The sequence below is a fragment of the Hemitrygon akajei genome, chromosome 14, assembly GCF_048418815.1.
Source record: "Hemitrygon akajei chromosome 14, sHemAka1.3, whole genome shotgun sequence".
Lineage (NCBI taxonomy): Eukaryota > Metazoa > Chordata > Chondrichthyes > Myliobatiformes > Dasyatidae > Hemitrygon > Hemitrygon akajei.
In genome coordinates this window covers 36,548,509-36,553,009 of record NC_133137.1, presented here as the reverse complement: position 1 = coordinate 36,553,009, position 4,501 = coordinate 36,548,509, and the positions used below count along the sequence as shown (strand labels likewise).

The following is a 4,501-nucleotide window of genomic DNA, read 5'->3' as shown; positions in this document are numbered from 1 at the left end:
TCCGCCCCGCCCCTCCTCTCGCGCGCCCGCCCCGCCCCCTCCTCTCGCGCGCCTGCTCCGCCCCGCCCCCTCCTCTCGCGCGCCTGCTCCGCCCCGCCCCCTCCTCTCGCGCGCCTGCTCCGCTCCGCCCCCTCCTCTCGCGCGCCTGCTCCGCCCCGCCCCCTCCTCTCCGCCCCCTCCTCTCGCGCGCCTGCTCCGCCCCGCCCCCTCCTCTCGCGCGCCTGCTCCGCTCCGCCCCCTCCTCTCGCGCGCCTGCTCCGCCCCGCCCCCTCCTCTCCGCCCCCTCCTCTCGCGCGCCTGCTCCGCTCCGCCCCCTCCTCTCGCGCGCCTGCTCCGCCCCGCCCCCTCCTCTCGCGCGCCCGCCCCGCCCCCTCCTCTTGCGCGCCTACTCCGCCCCGCTCCGCCCCGCCCCCTCCTCTCGCGCGCGCGCCTATTCTGCCCCGCCCCGTCTAACGGTCTTGGCGCTCAGCGAGACCCTTTCCTCTCCGGGCGCCTCCTCCAGTCCCAGCGTTTCGGTGAGTGTTTTCCGCTTGTGAGCAGTGTCCCGAGGGCAATGCGACCAGATGGGAATAGCTGGCTCCTAGACTATGTTAAAGTCTCCTTTGGGACGTGTTCATTGGACCTGAAAGCTGAAATATTTACGTTCATTGGGCAAAAATAACGTACCATCCGGCTAATTATTTCTTCGGTCGCGCTGATCATATGTAATTATATAATTATCAAATTAATATACCTTAGTTTAATTGTACAACAGTAGGACGGACTATTTATAATAAGATTAGCATTGTGAAAGAAACATTCTCAAGAATATATCCTGTCTACAGTTACATATTGAAAAAATATACAATGAGAATCAACAACGCAAACAATGTGCTTTCTGTCCACTGGGTTCATGTCAGCTATTAAATACCTTTGTATAGAAATCCCGTTTCCCAACTCTTCCACCAATGTCATGGGATTTCAAGTGCTTAAATACCTAACTGTTCTGACAATGCCAGCAACAACCACTGCCTCTCACGCACTGTGTTCCAGGTTTCAACAGTTGCCTTAATAAAATGAAATTCTTACGCAAATCCAAAAAAGTCTGGAGTTGCTGTAATTCTAAAATGAAACAGAAAATGGTGGAAAAACACAATTCTGATAAAAGGGTCTTTAATCTGAAGCATTACCTGTTTCTCTTTCCATTGAACCCTTCTGACCTATTGAAAGTTCCAGCATTTCATGTTCTTGCTTCAATATTTCAGTTTATATTTACTCAGATATTAATTTCAAATTCCATTATTGGCTACCAACCAATTAGTAAAAGGAACTCAAAATAATTGAAACATTTGCAGCATCCTACTACTGTGATGTTTTCAGCTCTAATAGTTTTTTTTTGAGTAAGTTAATCTGTTTGTTAGTTTACTGCAGGCATCTGTGTTTATGTGGTCTGCAGCCAATGCTTAGTAATCTGCTTACTTTTGGAGTTTAAAGCTATAATGAACTTATACAAAAATATTTATTATACTTTGGCTTTTTATCCTATCAAAGACCAATTCATTACTGTATTAACATTGACTATTTGCAAAGTAATTTGCCTTTGCTAAGCCCATCATTAATAAAGACTCAATGAGTATGCACTGAAATTATTTGTGGACTTGAGCATAGTTTTAATTTTCTCCAGGTGCCTGGCATAAATGTAATAAAATTGGTGTGATGTACTCCATGTTGGTGTGCTGGCATCTTGTGTAGAGCATTAAGATCATGGTAAAATTCCCATTCATATGGGAAGCCACATCTAGTATTTAAGTAGCTGTGGGATAAGGGTTGCCATAATGCATATAACAATCTTTATCACATTTTGAAATACAGGTAGTAAACTATATGCCACATATCATGGTATTGAGCAACATTTGAATCAGTGGTTCCCAAACTTTTACGGGTTACTGCCCACTTTGCTTCCAGACCACATCCCCAGCACCCTGTGCTCTCTTTCCAACCGTTCCATAAAAAATATAAAGAATTTTGATTTGTGATGCATAGTGAAATAAAATATGAAATGCAAGTTCAAAGCAATGACAAATATTTACAAATTTTATTCAAATTTATTTAAAGCCACAAATAAAATTATATGATTTTCATCAATTTTAAGCATACATTAGTAGGTCACTATTTCATTGCTTTTTCACCTTTCTATGAGATGGATTGGCTTGGTGTAGTGATATCAGCTTCTCAACACTACTCAGAAGTTTCAGAACTCTGCATTCACTAATTTGCAGTCTGTTTTTGTTGCTTTGAAAGAAGTTGGGCGACTGCACTGAAACCATGTTCCACTAAATGTGATGTTGGAAAGGCAATAGAGAACATCTTTATCTTTTTCCACAATGCAGAATAGTGTTTGGAGATTTCTTTCTGCAACCAAAAATCGTGATATGATTTTCTTGAACCTTGATGTTACGAAGGATGAACAACTCTGATGGGCAGAAGGGTGCAGAGTCACCCATGCCACCCCCCCCTTTTGGAGAATCGCAAATCGCTACTATTCCGATGCTGTTACCAAGGAAGTGAGAGAGACACAGGAAAGCTGCCAGGGCAGTTGTTATTGATAACAGCTCATGAAAGTTAATGAGAGAGAGACAGCTCAGAGATACACAAAGTGGAATGTCTCCTACTGACAAAAGCCATTGATTTACTCCTGTTGTCTTTTGGAGAAGGATTGTTTACTTGGTACTGTTCTATTCATTGAAACCCCTCAGGGGGCAACCAGACTGGGCTGGTTTGATGGGTTACATCATCCCAACCTGATTGACACCTGAGACCCCGTGAGTGGGGATAAAAGTGGGGTCTGGGGTAACACCCCTCAGACGCACCAGGAGAAATGTTAGTGAGCATCAGAACCCCCACGAGACAGGGTGGGAGACCGGAGACTGAACGAAGGGTCGGTAAATTTTAACTCACAGTGTTTTGTAGCGAGACCGGTGGGGGCTTGTGTGTGTGTCCACCCTTGCCTGGGTGACGAGTCCACTACGGAAGAACAGTCTAGCTAAAGGACGGAGGGGTCATACGTGAATGGCCACAACAACAACGCATCGACGGATCAAAATCGTAAAGGAAGTTTGGCAAGATAATAGCTATTACTGCTCGCTCTCTCTCTCTCTCCAACAATTGCTACACAGCAACCAACAACTACCGCAACCTGCATGAACTGAACTGAACTTTATATTTCTATCTGACAATTCATTATCCCCTAGACAACGATAGAGCTTGTTTCATTAGTGATCATTATTATACCCGCACTTTTAGGTTTAGCATAGCTAACGTATATTCGCATTGATATTATTTTGTATATTTTTGCTAATAAATATTGTTGAAAATAGCATCACCAGACTCCAACGGACACTTCTATCTTTGCTGGTAAGACACCCAGTTACGGGGTTCGTAACACTTGGCTTCAGCTCATAGATGTTTTGTGGCAAGATCAGTTCTTCCTCCTTCCTGTTGATTCTTCATTACAAATATTCAGGAATAGATTTATTACCCAGTATGGAATTTGTATTGAGAGTAGATCCTGAAATCTCTCTGACATGTCTTTATACAGATCACCCAGGTGGGCACAGTATACTTGAAGAACATTATCTGGTATTCTTACTTTCCTTTCCAACTCAGAGAGGCTTAAAAATTGGAAAAGGGCACAATGGCCAATGTTGCACTTAAATAGATTACCCTGGACAGAAATTGTGGCAATGACTAATTTAACTTTAATAAGATTCACATCATTTCCTTTGAATTGAAGATTGATTTAATTAAATTTTATGAATAATTCTGGCAGATAAGCAATGTCATGCCTAATATTCTTGAATTGAGCACTAAATAAAGCATTTGAGTTTTCAAAGAATTTTAATTACAGTTTCAAACACCACATTAATAAAAAGTCTCAGGCCATTTCCTTTCGAGAGCCATCTGACTTCTGTGTGTAACTGCAAGCATTCAAACTGTTCATCATTCTCAGTACAAAGCTCTCAAAATAATCAAGAATTGAGCGTATGGGACTTGATTTTATTTACTGCTGTGATAACAGTTTTTAATGATTTGTGCAGCTGATCACTTAGTTTTTGACAAAGTGTTGTCTGTGAATTGCACAATGAATGGTAAATATGTCATTGATGGTGCCCTATTTGTTGCACAAGCAAGAATATTGTGAGTGGAATGTCCTTCTTTGAAAAATTGTCCAGCAACCCAAAATATTGATTCTCCCTTCATATCTGTTTCTTGTCCCCTTCCAAGTAACTCTTAAACCATGCTTTCATCTTCTATGAATATGTCTTCCACGTTCTCAGACATTTCATCTATTTGTCTTTGAACAGAGTTGTTGAGTGGAATCACTTTAATTATTTGGTCTGGTGACTTATGCAAAACAGTACTCACAGCCTCTCTTACTGCTGGCAGAATCAGTTGTTCTCCAATTGTATAGGGGTTTCCAGATTTAGCAATGAAATGTTGTATGAAGCACCCAACCATCCCT

At 42.6% G+C, this 4,501-nt stretch overlaps 1 protein-coding gene across 1 annotated transcript in view; it reads left to right on the top strand.

Moving 5' to 3' along the window:
* The first annotated feature begins 473 nt into the window (after positions 1–473).
* ssh1b (slingshot protein phosphatase 1b) overlaps positions 474–4,501 on the top strand; it is an 83,917-nt gene continuing 79,889 nt past the window's right edge. Inside the window, 1 exon segment of the mRNA XM_073066961.1 lies at positions 474–515. The gene's annotated coding sequence lies outside the window, so the exon portion shown is untranslated.